Source organism: Lepisma saccharinum, chromosome 1, assembly GCF_977018435.1.
Source record: "Lepisma saccharinum chromosome 1, izLepSacc3.1, whole genome shotgun sequence".
In the NCBI taxonomy this organism is placed as follows: Eukaryota; Metazoa; Arthropoda; class Insecta; order Zygentoma; family Lepismatidae; genus Lepisma; species Lepisma saccharinum.
The window spans coordinates 112,547,792-112,563,356 of record NC_139229.1 but is presented as its reverse complement, the minus strand read 5'-3'; the positions used below and the strand labels follow the sequence as shown (position 1 = coordinate 112,563,356).

The 15,565-nt window shown below is 40.0% G+C and overlaps 1 protein-coding gene across 1 annotated transcript in view; it reads right to left on the bottom strand.

The window, feature by feature from the left end:
- LOC145985159 (uncharacterized) overlaps positions 1 to 15,565 on the bottom strand; it is a 225,845-nt gene that overhangs the window by 38,588 nt on the left and 171,692 nt on the right. The gene's annotated exons all lie outside the window — the stretch shown is intronic.

Here is a 15,565-nt window from a genome sequence, read left to right as displayed (position 1 = left end):
ATTAGAAGGAGAGAGAAAAAGAGAAACAAATTGAGTGAGAAAGAGAGAAATGTGGAAAGAGAAACAGAGAAGATAGGAACAGAAAGACAGATGATCTACGTATATTTTATATTCGTGCAAGGTCTATAATGTATTGCATCGGACAATTCATTGTACTGTAAAATTTCTTCACAGTCTGGGCAGTTATGTTCACGCCGTTCAATTTTTCTTTTATCCGGTGTTTACTTGCAAAATATTCAGCCAGACCAATGGCACCACCATATCAAAAGGATGCGACAGCCGCGCCAAGCAAGTTTCGAGCTGCCAGTGACCTCTTGCGGAATCCCGAGCAACTAACTGCTGCCTGACAATGTTTCAGGTGTACCTTTACGCGGAGGGGTCCTGCGGATTCCCAGATGAAGCGATAGCAATTTGTACCAATTTGTCGGTTCCTTGCCACTGCACAAGACTGCCCCCCCACCCCCACCTCGCCTACGCTCCTCGAGAGTTGCAGAGTCATTCTCCTGTGGCTGAAGACGATGCAGTTGCCTGTGAGAGCAAATAAGAATAATGACCTCTTCCACGCGACCCCGGGCTGTGTTTACGCGGCTACCGTTCTCGTTCATTTATCAAAATTAAGGTTTGTCACATTTCGGATAAGCGTATCCAAACATATTACGCCCTCTTTCATTGTCCTAATACATTGGAATTAAACGATTTTTTTTTTCACTCTCTCGCCCCAGGAAACTCCTGTTTATGGTTGGTGTTGGAATACCACACACTGATTATTTTTTTGTAGTGTGGTCAATTCAATTATCTTTAACATTCCACGAAAAAACAACAAAAAACACGTTTGGGCAAGTTTATTTTGGTAACTATAAAACAATAAATTCAGTAGCTGTTACTAAATTTGGTTATTTTGAGCAAATTCTTTGGGAACTAAAGAAACGTGTACGATTACTAAGATTGATTGATTTTGTTTATTTTACTTCACTTTTCTGCCACTTTGGCTAATCGCGAAGAGTGATGATATGATGGAATTGGTAAATGGACACCCACAGCCTTGCTCAAGCAGGGATTCGAACCCACTGCCACTGGACAGCGCGCTGTGTTATCCACACCGGCAAGGACGTCGGCGAGCTTATTGAATGAATTTGTTTCTGGTCACTAGCGTATGGAGGATTTTTTTTTCAGGGGGCTTCGTTCTAGGGGGAAGACTGCACAATAAAAACTTCGTGATTACAATTTTTATTCTTTCAAAAGTTGTTCCAAGACAAAAATTGTAAGCGGGAGACATTTTAAGAGGGGTTTGCATTTGCCATTTTCGCTTCTCTCGAGTGCTGTGTACGAAGTACACAATTTTTAAATTTTTTCTCAAAATTTCGGAAAAGGCTGTGCCCCAATCAACTCCCCCTGCGCACGCCAGTGGCTCTGGTGAAAAATCCTTTGTTTGTCACCTATTTAAACGAAATTATTATTTTTTTTAGTCATTCCAAACAAGCTTTCCTCTGTGTGATAGGCGGGCTTAGGGTTTACAAAATTCAATTATTTAGTCAGCATTTTCTTGCGTGTGGAATGTTCTACCATAGTCCATTCAGTGGGGAACACTTCCTTCGAAACAAGGATAGCAGGAGTTACAAAACACCCAGCCCCGCCCCTTCACATTTGAGTTTCATTTTAAGCCAAACTACAGGTGAATAATGTTATTATTACATCTAAAATTCTTTTAATGATTTCGCGCCACTTATCCAGACCTTGTTGTAACATTGTTGGAACATTTTTATGGTTTTTCAAGGCACTACATGACATACATGCATTCAAGTGAATTCAGCACATTTCGTGTTATTTGAGTATTGTTTCATTTCAATCCGGAACTTTGACCATATTTGAACCAATCCGGAAAAAGGTTCCTGGACCGTAATTAAATTGATCCGGAAAAAAGGTTCCTCATCGAAATTAAATACTTTAAACATATTTTTTTTTACGGTCCAGAACCCATTTACGCTTCTCTCTCCTGGACCGGAATTGAATTTATTTAAAATTCCTGGACCTTAAAAAAAACCTGATAATTTAGCAATCCTTGTGATAAAGGTACAACAGACCAGCAGAATTATGACCTGTACAACTATATGGTCCTATAAGTTGAGTTCAACAAGGCTGGCGTAGGGCACCACAACACCGGGGTTGGGAGGAGGCCATGGGCGATTGGTGCCAAGAGGAAGCGGCAGGGCGTGGGCCTTTTGGCTGCCTCGGGACTTCCTGTCACGGACGAATCAATAAGCTCTCACGAAAGGCCAATCGGAAACGCATCTTCTCTTTTGCAATCTCTCTTTTTTTCGAAATCGTAGGGAGAAGCTTGCCACAAGAACACAATCAGGTTTTATTGGTATTAAAAATTCTTTCAGCTACCACCAAAGTTCCATATTCTCCTCTTGCAGAATAACACATATTAAACTTAATATTATGCCGTTTGATTTGATTTTGGTGTTTTAAGTTCACTTTATGCACAGTAAGGCTAATAAGTACTGGACCTACAGTTTAAAGTGGGATCCGAACCACTATGTGCCTCCACCGGGAATCGAACCCGAGACCCCTTGATTACAAGGCGACGACGTTACCATCGCGCCATCGGGAAGGCCGTCTATATATATTTACATTCATCTTGCATTGATGATTCCAATGACTTCGAATACTTTTAGGTGGAAAGATAGATATTCCCTTCTCTTTCTCCCATCAGACTCTCAATGCATTCATCTCGTCGTCGTGAGGATACTCCAAGAGGATAGGAAGGCGATCAGTTCATCAAATATTTCCCCATCAGAACCATGGACCCTGCTTTATTCCTATGAAAATAGTGCAATGAGTATGCTCCAACGACAATTTCTGTTTGTCAAATAATTTGCGAGGAGTACGAGAGGTACAATTTGGAACAAATGGCTATAGGAGGTCCTGCACTGTTTGTCAGCATAACGAGCGTGATCCATACTTCAAATATAAAAGGTGCCGCTGTGATGGTGCAGTGGTGACGTCGTCGCCTTGTTATCAACGGGTCTCGGGTTCGATACCCGGTTGAGGCACATAGTTGTTTGGAACCAGTGGCGTAAATAACACCCCCGCAACCCCCGCCGTGCGAGGGGGCGCACGAGCTTCGGGGGCGCATTAAGAATGATAGATTAAGAAAGACCAATAGTTCATAAAGTTTTCTTTTCGGCGTTAAAATATATTTTCAATCAAACATATATTCTTATGCGCCTACAACTGCAAACATAAAATGTTAATCACTAGAAAAGTAGAAAGTGGATTACCAGATTAGAAGAAAACCTTCATTAGATAAATATTTCAACCTCCGATTATTATTATTATTATACGCTAGCACTAAAACGGACAGAAAATAGAGAGATTTTGGTTATACTACTCCGCTATTTGAGACGCTGTTTATTGTGTTTGTTGGTTTATTGTTTATTAGTTGTTTGCCAATAGGTTCGATAAACACTTTAATGATGCATGGTGTAAAGGTAAAATTAATGTTTGGATAGATTTAGATACATTAGAATGTATGTGTTCCTGGACCTTTAACAACCCTGTATGTTACTTAAGCCGGTTGCACACGAGGCGACCTATGCCGCAGCTGCTATAACCAGCGGATTACTCTCCCCTTCTCTGTCGCATGTTGATACAGAGACCACTAGACATAAAGAGGAAATACTTGCCGACTGCCAAACGAACACCTCACTCAGGGAACAACTATACAGGGAACCCTTCACAGGGCAGAATGGTTATTTTTGACAAGATCCTGTTTCTAACCCTTTGAGCTAATCACAACGAACGACGAACTCATGAAATGGCTAATGGGAGAAGAAAAATGATGCATCACTGCCTGACCAGGGTTCAGGTTAATCGAGACTGGACCTACAGTTTTGAGTGTAATGTGACCCGCAACTGGAATTTAACTCGGGATCATTTGATTACAAGGCGACTTCGTTACCACTACGCCGTTAGGGAAGGCCTTCAAAAAATGGCCAGAAGGGCAAAGCAGATACGTCAACGTTCGTCGAACTCCAGAAAAATGGATCTTAATTGCAAAACGTTTACTCAACATGTGAATAAAAAGATACGAAGATCATTTCCTTTGATGAATGAAAGTGTGAACTGCATGAAACGAGAGAAAGCATGTTGTAAAGTCCAGTAGGTACAGTATTCACATAAGGGCGTATCCAGGAGGTGGTTGCAGGTGGTCCGAACCCCTCCCCAATTCCTTTATTTTTTTGTGGATTCTGAAAATAACATCCACTAAGACTTTTTTAAAACTGTTTTGGTACAATAAGTGAAGTTAATGTGTTTTATTTTAATAACATATGCATGCAGAGGTGAAATACTAAAAACTGTACATTGCATTATGTACCAGACATTAAAAAAAAACTATTGTCAATGTGTGAAACTTGATTTCTAGAAAAACATGATTCACTTCATGTTTTTGTTAAATTTCTTCAACCTTGTCAGTTAAGCGGAGCTGTTCAAGTGAACCATCCCAAGCAAGTGATCTAGTCGCATTGTAATATAATTAAGCCTTGTTTCCATATTAAAAACACTAAGTTGCTGACCAAGGCAGTTTATTAAGATAAAAAGCACTTAACAGGTAACGTTTCAACCCTGTATCAGGGTCTTCCTCAGACGAAGAACTCAACTAAAATGATGAAATATACTGTGCGTTCATTTCGATCTTCAGCCGAGAGATCGGGAGAAGCGTGGCGAGCGGCGCTGACGGAGATGCCGACATTTGCTGCCTGTAATGCCCGCTTATTTTTATGGTTTTACGCAGACATTTATATAAATATTGCAAAACGAGCACTAGCCTGTGTTATAAGAGTACGGTTTTAATCTTAGTAGCTTAGTTGCTGCATGTGCTGATGATTTTGACACGCCCATCTCCTGTGAAACACGGCGTAGAGGTTTGTTTGGAGAACGTTCCTAACGCTGCACCAATTTCATCGAGTTTTGCTTCGGTTAGAATCCGTCGTTTTTGCTTAGGTGTTTTAAAATTTAACGATTCAGTTTCTCGTAATTTAATGACAAGATGTCTAACCGTATCTCTATGTGGAGGTGAAACGCTTGGGAAGTTCTGTACAAATTGCCTACACACGTCTTGACACGAGTCTCTTTTCACGTAAGTGTCATACATAAAAATTCTTTGTTCTAACGTGAACCTTGCAGCTGGCATTCCAATCGTCTAACTGACACAACACACATACACACTGCAATAACACAAACAAGTAACGGCAAGTAACCAAGAATAACACTCTTGTGTACAGTACGAAATTAACACGCTCTTGGTTTACATTTGCTCGCCACTCTATTCACAGCTCTGTCTTCATCTAGTCGCGAAGGAACAAAAAACTCGAGCTTGGAGATTTCGGATTGCAAGGAAGTTCACGAACACCATTGACTTTTAACTGTTTCGTCTGCAGCGTAATCTTGATACAGTGTTGCACATTCGAAACCTCCAAACGATCCCCATCGACACAAAACTCTTTCAAGGATATAAACTTAAGCAGGACGTTACTGGTCAAAACTATGATTAAAATGTTCTATTATCTGTGGCTCTTAACATCGTTTCTAAAGCGTATTTATTTTTGTATATAAGGGCAGAACTTGGATGAATTACAGAAGAACTTTTGCGTGTTATAACACAGGTTAGTGCTCGTTTTGCAGTATTTATATAAATGTCTGCATATGTCCATAAAAATAAGCGGGCATTGCAGGCAGCAAATGTCGTAATCTCCGTCAGCGCCGCCCGCCACGCTTCTCCCGATCTCTCGGCTGAAGATCGAAATGAACGCACGGTACTACACACACAAAGATTACATACACATAGCAGGGTCACTAGCCACACAACAAGAAATCAAGTTGACAGTCCTTATCTAGGAAGAAAGAAGAGAAAAGAAGAAGACCAGAGGAGGAAGTATTCATCCATAACCAAAAAGGCAGAAGGGGTGGGGGAGTGGTAAGCAGGTGGTTCTAGACTCTTGCTAATCTTGACCTGTGAATCACCTGTCAGTGTAGTAGACCCATTAGTCAACTACTGTCAGGAGGTGATATGTTTAATTCCTTTGGAGAAATCTTCCTAGATAAGGACTGTCAACTTGATTTGTTGTTGTGTGGCTAGTGACGCTGCTATGTGTATGTAATCTTTCTGTGTGTAGTATATTTCATCATTTTAGTTGAGTTATTCGTCTGAGGAAGACCCTGATACAGGGTCGAAACGTTACCTGTTAAGTGTTTTTATCTTAATAAACTGCCTTGGTCAGCAACTTAGTGTATCTAGTCGCAGTTGAAAGGGGGACTTTCTTAATTGTATTCTTTACCTGTGAAAAGGTAAGTGTCATACATAAAAATTCTTTGTTCTAACGTGAACCTTGCGGCTGGCATTCCAATCGTCTAACTGACACAACACACATACACACTGCAATAACACAAACAAGTAACCAAGAATAACACTCTTGTGCACAGTACGAAATTAACACGCTCTTGGTTTACATTTGCTCGCCACTCTATTCACAGCTCTGTCTTCATCTAGTCGCGAAGGAACAAAAAACTCGAGCTTGGAGATTTCGGATTGCAAGGATTGTATTCTTTACCTGTGAAAAGGTTCTCAGTTTTACTGTACAGTTGTCAAAGTATTTAGATCCTTCGTCACAATTTAGCCTCTGCTCTTTCTTAGCCAAGAGACGTCACAGAACTGCTTCAGAGACTTCGTGAAATTTCGAATGAAGAGTTCAGTGAAATATTTCATACTGCTTCTGAAAAGTGTCAACTAGTGTTGCCCACGGGACGAGACGGGACAGGCTTTTAAAAAATCGAGACGAGACGAGATTGACCATGTGTCATGAGACAAACGAATATTTTCGAGACGAGACAGCATTTCCACGAGACGAGACAGGCCAAAGTCTAGTCTCGTGGGCAACACTAGTGTCAACTGACATTCAATTCTGAAATTATGATTCGAAGAATAACAAAACACAACAACAACAATAATAATAACAATAATATACGAGATAACTATCATCGTATTATTATAGAGGAGGGCACGCCATTGGCCCTGGAGAATGGGCAGCCCTGATTGGATACGCCCCTGCATCCACATGGCATGACACCACTACCTCGCTTACGACATAAAATTGATTTATGTGGTTTCCTCCCCCTCCCAACCCATCAAATGATCTGCTGCTTTATGTACCTTATATTGTAATGATTAGGTACATCATAACACTAAAAAGCATCTTAATGTGAAAAGAAAAAAAATGCTGACCCTCACCCAAATTCTATATATATTTGTCGATTCGAATACTGCATACAAGGTCTACAGGAGAATCGTAGGTAACAAGGGTGTCCTCTCAATATAAACAAACCAAGAAATGTTGGGAAAGGTGAAGAGAAAGCCGACCTCCGCCAAGAAGAAAAGAAACTGCCGCCCCCCATCCTCTTTCTCACTTATGACCCTGGCAATCATGCGTAACGCATTGTGGTCCCTGTCACGCACTTGGTTCTACACTTGTAACTGAATTCTCGGACACCGTAACAAATCATGTGTACAGGATTTTAAAATAACCACAGCTTGGTCAGTTTTCACCTTGTACGAGGGGGAGTCAATAATTATCCGCAATCGAGTTGTATTTGTGTTTCTGTTGGGAGCACTGTCGTTTTTTTTCCCGCATGCATTACAAGGCGTGGTTTCTGCCGCTTACATCTACACAGGTTTGAATTGATTGATTTATTGATTTACTATATTTTACTTAGCGTTTTGTGCTACTTTTGGCTAATTTGCAAAGATGGGGATGAGTGATGATATGATGAAATTGATGAATGGACACTCACAAATATCCATGCTCATGCCGGGATTCGAACCCGTGACGTCGTTGCGCGATGTGGTAACAACTCCGCCACGGGGACCGTTAACAGGTTTGAAGTTGCACGGCCTGTTGCTTTGTCACTTACATGACATTAGCCTAACCGCTTTCCGAAGAGCAGCGTCTCTGTGTGCTGGAGATGTATTAGGGGCAGGGCCGGATTTACCTCTTTGCCGCGCCTAGGACAAACAAGCTCTGCCGCCCCCATACCGTTTATAAAGAATGAAAAAAAACCACATTATTTTCTGTGTTACGCGTACTATTTTTACTATTAAAGTCATGCAGTATTAATTAAATGATAGTTATATACAAAAAATGTAACAAAGCGATATGACAAATTATATAAATTACATTTTAACATTTTCCTTGTTTTTCACAGAAGACTTTTATTTTTACTTTATTTAAATGACAATGATGCTTGCGCCGACAGTTTAATTCTTAACGATTCAACGCGAATCACATGCTTTTGATATGCGGCCAATGCCGGCAGTAACAAGGAACGGCGTTCCTGGAACGCAACCAAGTTGTCTTTCAAAAGCAAGCAGCAGGCTCCACGTTCTTGCCGCAATCACCGGGCTCAGCACAATACTGTACATTCAAAAGAAAAACGTCGGCAATTAAAGCAACAAATTAGTAAACTAGTTCCGAGCCTTGCTAGCCTTTCTCTCTTAAGAAATATTCTTCGTTAACTTACATTTACAATCCAACTACATTAAGTCATTCCATTCGTGTGTCCCGAGAAAAAAAGAGGCAATCCGAGAATTAGGTATTCCTTATAAATTTGAAACAAACAATCGTGCCGCCCTTACCAAAGTGCCGCTCTAGGCCCGGGCCCCAAGAATGTATGTATCGGTTGAATCAAAAATGAATAAACTCTGTAGCTCAGACCAGATGGTTAAATTATGGAGAAAGATGCAGGAAGATGCATAAAAAACACATCAATTGATGCATTATAGTGCAGCTCGACAGAGAAAGAAAATCTCATTGCATCATATGACGCACTATGGCCTTAAATTTACAAACGACATACAAAAATGCATCAAGCTGTAATCCTGATTCTTGCAAAGGTCAAGAAACAACATCAACAAGAAATTTTAAAAAAATACAATAACATGCTGGACTGTAACTTTTACTTTTAAATACAATTATTAAAATAAGCGTTTCAAAACTCGAGATTAGGAATCTAGGACATTTGCGATGAAGCCAAAATCACGGACAATTGCGATGATTTTGACGGTGAAGGTCATTTTAGAAATTAATGGTAGGACAATTGCGACGATCAGGATGACTAACCCTCAGGTGGATCATAATTGACAGCCCTTCATTCCTGAAACGCCTGGGCTTCCTCAAGAGCCAACAGAGTCATTCCATATGAAATCAACACAGCCCTCAACCTGACCAACTCAGATTTTCATGAAATTTTGGGAGTTGAAACTATGCATGGAACTTAATAACTATGAAATTTTTGAGTCTTGTGCGTCTGTAATTGTTAATTTATTCAAGGTCAAAGTTCGCATAAATTGCCCTTTTTGAGACCGCTTAGCTTTACTAAATGTGCTGTAACTCCGCCCGTATTTCACCTAGGAAGCTCAAATAAAGCTTATTGTATAGGGAATTGAACAATTTTTCCAGTGATATATAACAAGTCTACTTTTGGATCAAAATATAATTTTGTCATCTGACCTTGACCTTTGACCTTGAATATCTCAAAATGTCATCGCCAAAAATCGTGAAAAAAATATATTTGGTCCCTCATGCCATACTCTAAAACATATCAAAAAATCATTCTGAAATGGGATCAGAAGATACAAAATAATATGTGTAACTATGTGACTGATAAAAGCCTCATTACATGAACTATGACCCACTACAAAATGTAAAGGAGTTATCCTGGTCATGAAAGAAATAGGTTAGACACAGGGAGATCCCTAGCTGTGTGTGTCAAGAACAAGTTCCACATATTTTTGACCGCCATATTGAATTCAACACAAAAATTTCAAAGAAAATAGGGTGATGTCATATTTCAAATCAGGCTAGAATTTCATGAGAAATGAAGCGGCGAAGGTTTTTCTTAGTATAGCTAAGCGGGCTCAAAAAGGGCAATTTATGCGAACTTTGACCTTGAATAAATTAACAATTACAAGACGCACGAGACTCAAAATTTTCATAGTTACTAAGTTCCATGCATAGTTTCAACTTCCCAAATTTCATGAAAATCGGAGATGGTCAGGTTGGAAATTGCACATATCTGTGTTGATTTGGCATGGAATGATTCAACAGAAGACAAGGCACCAACATGTAGTACATGCGGATGAAACTTAATCTGGAAGGTCAGAAAAGGAAGAAGCGTGACATTAAAATCGACGAGAGAGTTGGAAAGTGTATTCGCACATATGAGGGAACGGGCCTCTTCAAAAGGTGTCTGTTGCCTCTAGCCCATGTTCAAGAACTTGACTGTACCAAATTCCCAGCCGAGAATATCAATATTTCTCATACCGGAATTCTCTTGTAAGAGGTATTGTACGGGGTGTTATGTCATCCTTCAATTTGATACAAGGTTTAAAATGCCATAGCAATTGTCCACCCGCCCTTTCACTTCTGTGTTCATCGCAATTGTCCGGCTACCCTCGCACCGCGGTCCGTGATTGTTGCATTTGATTACAATACGACAATGCCACTACGCCATTGGGGAGGACCTAAAATGAAGGGTCGTGGGGGGGGGGAGGAAACAAATAAACTGTGTATGTGCTCTGATCAATAGACCGGAACTTATTATTTTGCATAGCTAAATGTCCTCCATGACTACATCTACTACATTAATATAGTAAGGTAGGTGAACCAAAGGTGGCCACAGTTAAACTTCTAGGACAATTTATAAACCTCTAATGAGAGATAAATTTTTGAAAGTAAAATAAATATCTCCTGTGACTAATTAACAACGTGTACCAAATGGATATTTTGTAAAATTGCTTCTAACGTTTCTTTTCTTTTAAAAGAATTACAAAACCGTTACATGTGGCGCCACCTTTGGAAACAGGAGTCCCAATCCCAAAGATGGCCCACGGTTTCTTGCTTAGAAAATGTTGCTTGTGCTCAAGAAAAAAATATTTATTCATGTTTCCACTATTTATTAGAGAAAATTGTTGGTCTCAATTTTTTTTATTCTTGAGATGCATTACGGTAATATGTCCCTTCATCGATTTGATCATATCATCACTCATCTTAGCGATTAGCCAATAGTGCCAGAAAGGCGAAGTAAAATAAACCAAATCAGCCATCAGCCACCTTAGGAACTTTCTTCTGGAGCACGTTTTTAATGAAAAAAAAAGGAATCGTTGCTTTGACACAAAACACATTTTTACAATGTTAACTATGTGATGAAAAATATATTTAAATAAGCTTTCAAAATGTGTATAACGTGAACATTCGTTAATTTCAAGGACGTACACACACACATTTCTTACTTACCTGCAAATAACATCGACAACTAATCTGCTCGATCCCTGACACAAAAACTTACATAAAATGGCTGCTGGCAGCCAGAGACAGTTCGTTTTCTGCATGGTGTACCTGAGGGGGACTGGGTATATTAATGTAGAGCCATTTGTTAAGAGTGGGCCACCTTGGGAATACGGGCTACCTTTCGCGCATCTACCTTATTCATTCGTAGCGGAGACCAAATATTTATTCTAAAATTGGCTTACCACGAAATTACAGATAGGACCCATTAGATCTGCTTGTATTTTCTTATTTCACGACGGTTTACTATCTGAAGGCTAATCGCGATGAACTTACAACTTAAAGTGAGAGTCTAGTGCTTTTCACGAGACGAGACAATTCCCGTCTTGCCTCGTGTCTCTTCTCGTTTTCGAGACGTGAAACAAGAAGGAACAAGCGAATATTTTCGAAACGAGACCCAAGACGAGATGGTATTTTCACGAGACAAGACGAGACATACCCAAGTCTCGTCTCGTCTGGTCTCGTGGACCATACTACAGCGACATTCGAATCAATATGTGCCTCAACCGGGATCAACCCGAGACCCCTTGATAACAAGACGACATTACCACTACAGCATTATAAGCAAGGTTTCATTTAGGGGCTGGGTCCAGTGGGTTCTGACCCCCTCCCGAAGACTTACCAAGTACTAAAATTAAATATTGAAAATATACTCGTTTAGCATTTATTATATAATCGATGGTTATTTATTTCGTCTGAACTTAATGGGATTGGGATCATTGGCTTTGAATAACAGTTCCAAATAAGATTTACTTTACTTTTCGTCAACTAGATCTAACATCCTTTTTTGTTATTCAATAAATATTTCATTCTTTATCTATTTGACATTAATTTACTTGTCAGCAAACATATTCTTTTAGAAATTTGGTGATCTTAACTCACGTAAAATACACAATGAATACGTGCTGTTATGTATCTAATCTTATACTGAATTAATTTAATTTTTAAAATGGAAACCTTATTATTATGATTATTATTATTATTTCAGAGACACTTGGTTCGGAACCCCTCCAAAATATATTTCTAGATACGTGCCTGAGCATAAGATACTTAGGGATATTTCGTCATAAAATTTACAAGACATAAAAAGGCCTTGGGATATTTCTACGACCGTTCTCTCCATGGACCTTTTGTCGTTCTATTGTTGAGTCTCCTTAGAAACATAATTCCTTTTCAGTATACACGTGCATGCTCCTCAAAACTTTTCAGTGCCCCTCTTCCCTTTATGCAGCTTCCCACGTATCCAATTCATACTGGGAACATTCCCCTCCTTCGGGACACGTTCTCTCCCTTTTGTGTATAATGAACGAAAACCCATCCCCAACAGTTCTGTTTAGAGGCCTACGTGACTTTGAACAATTTGCATAAGAAAAAAAATAACCATCTTGTTGCATGAACAAGATAAGAATTATTAAGTGAATTGGTAACCACTGGTCTTCATTGCTTACTATCATTTTTCTATTAAACGCGCGTCAATATTACATCATTAGGCGCCCACAATTCTCGAAAGGATTGTCGTCCACTTTGTTCTTGCATGTTTTCTGCAACCTTAACTTCCTCGTCGCAAAATGCACGCACACGTTGTTGTCCAGGGCCTCCGTTGTTCAGAGCCGGTGGTTCTTGGAAGTAGCTGTACGGATACAACAAACGCCGGAAACCACGAATTCACTAAAGAAAGTAAAAGTGTTTTCGCAAGCTTTTGATGGTACACCATAAAAATCTTCCTACCTTTAATTGTGGGCATTCGTGAAACAAAGTGCATTCCAGTAATAACGACCGAGATTAACCGTTATTGTTGAACCAAACGGATTTACATAGTACAAGCAGTGCATGAAAGATAGGGTAGAGGTTCCTGGAGGAGTCAAGATCTCAATTCTGAGGGTGAGTCATAGCTATGAATGGTTCCATGCTTATATCACACGTGTTTAAAAATATATTTAATGTTTAAATTAATAAAGGAAAACGGACGAAGAATGAAGGAGCTAGTAAAGCCACACCAAGCAGTCACGTAAATTGAGTGCAATGGTTGTTCCTGCACAACATGTGGACGAGTGGAACCCCATATGCGAGAGTTCTGAGTATTCGCTGCACCGTCCAGAGCAAAATGCGCCTCGTCAGTCCACAGAATATTCCCCGGCCACATGTCATCCACTTCCATGCGTGCCAAAAACCGATGGGCAAACTCACCGCGTTGCATGGGCGTCCGGAAGGGGGGGCAAGGGGGGGCCGTGGCCCCCCCCTGGAAAACGAAAGTCAACCAAAAATTACATATTTCACACATATAATTTAATTTCAGCCACAATAATGTGGGTTAATTATTGCATGAACATGATAAATTCAAATTTAAGCAATGTTTTTTGAGGGATGAACACTATTATTGGGGAAAATATGCCATGTTGGCTCCCCCTGGAAAAAAATACCTTCCTTGCCCCTCCCTGGAAAAAATCCTGCGGACGTCCATGCCGCGTTGTGAAATATCTTGGGGTTTCAATTGGTGCACAGTTTGAATCTTGTAGGGATACCAGTGTAAAATGCACCGCGAAACCTTGCGAACTGTTGACCAGGGGAGTGACAATTCACGTGCCACAGCTCTAGCACTGGTTGCAGAAGTTGGGGCATGTGCTGCACGGTCAGCTACAGCAACTTCGTACACAACTTCCACGGGGATGGGCCACCTTCCTCTCCCTGGTGCAACACCCAATTCACCTGTTTCCTCGAATTTCTTTATCATCTTCTTCAGCCCATTAATTGACATGGGCCCTCATCTCAGCCCTTTCTGTTGGCGATATTTCCGCAGTGCAGCGTTGCTATTGCTCCCATTCTGGTAAAACAACTTCACTAGCAGTGCACGGTCTTTCTTCGCAATAGCCATTGCTTTTTACACGGAAAAATTCAAACTTTTAATGTTCGGCGCATTCACATCACTAAAGGAAAAAAATCAACAAGCGTCACCAACAACAACCAGTGAGCTCACACAATGGTTAGGCAATGTCACTGACTTTGACGTCAGAGTTACGGAAAATTCCACGTTTTGACTGCTTACAGCGCCATTTTTTACCCTGGTAGCGAGAATTGGAACCTTTTCTTTTGCATAATTCGCGAGCGCATTGCTTCATTAGCATATCTCCGAAGTTTCAGACTGCTACTCTCATTACAGCTCGTGCTGTACCACTCTGAACACCGTCACTTTAATTATAACCAACTGGTACGTTAATATTATTTATAGTTTTATTCATAATAATATTGATGGATTTGGTTTATTTTACTTCCCTTTGCGGCCACTTTTGGCTAATCGCGAAGATGAGGGTGATGACATTTCTGAAGGGATACTCCCAAGAACACCCATGCTCAGGCTGGGCTTCGAACCCGGGGCCCCTGGAGTCGCAGAGTTGTGCATAATAACATGTAAATTAATTATTGTTGTATTGTTATTACGTATTTCATGAATAGGTGAAAAGTATGGTATCAAAATGGATATAACAGCACGTATTCATTATCTATATGGAGGCACATAGTGGTTCGGATCCAGTCCAGAAATATTTTTATTTCCCTAAGCAATACACAAAATATGGTTACATAGAAAGATTATTGTTTTATTGTATGTATACGGATGGATCAAAAAGTAGTCAAACTCTTTCGGAGGTATGCGCTTATGCCCTGGTACCTGAAAATTAACCCAGGGCGTCAGTTCCGCGAATTTTTTACGGATTCCCCCGCTTTTCTTTGATTCATTCTTTATTTTCCATTTTTCATTACAATAATTCACTGTGACATTGACATGAATGCCCCAGTGTGAAGGACCAAATTTGTTCGGTTTTCCTGAACAAAGTTGGTTTTGCATCATTCTACAAGGTAAGAAGATTAAGATAAAGGTTAGTAATAGTAGGAAGTAAATATGTGATAGTGTTTAACATTAATATTATTTATGATCACAGATACGAAATTACATAAGTGTGTAATTGGGTGGGTAATGTTTTCTTAGGATAAGTTTTATTGTGTGTCGTGTGCATTAGTGTTGATGAATGAGATGAGGGATAGAGATTAACATGATTCTATGAATGTTAAGCAGGGTCTATGTTATAGTATGTTATGTTTGAGATAGTGAGAGTATTATTGGCTTTGAGATGTAAGTATTAATACTAGGAAGGGATATGAAAGAACGA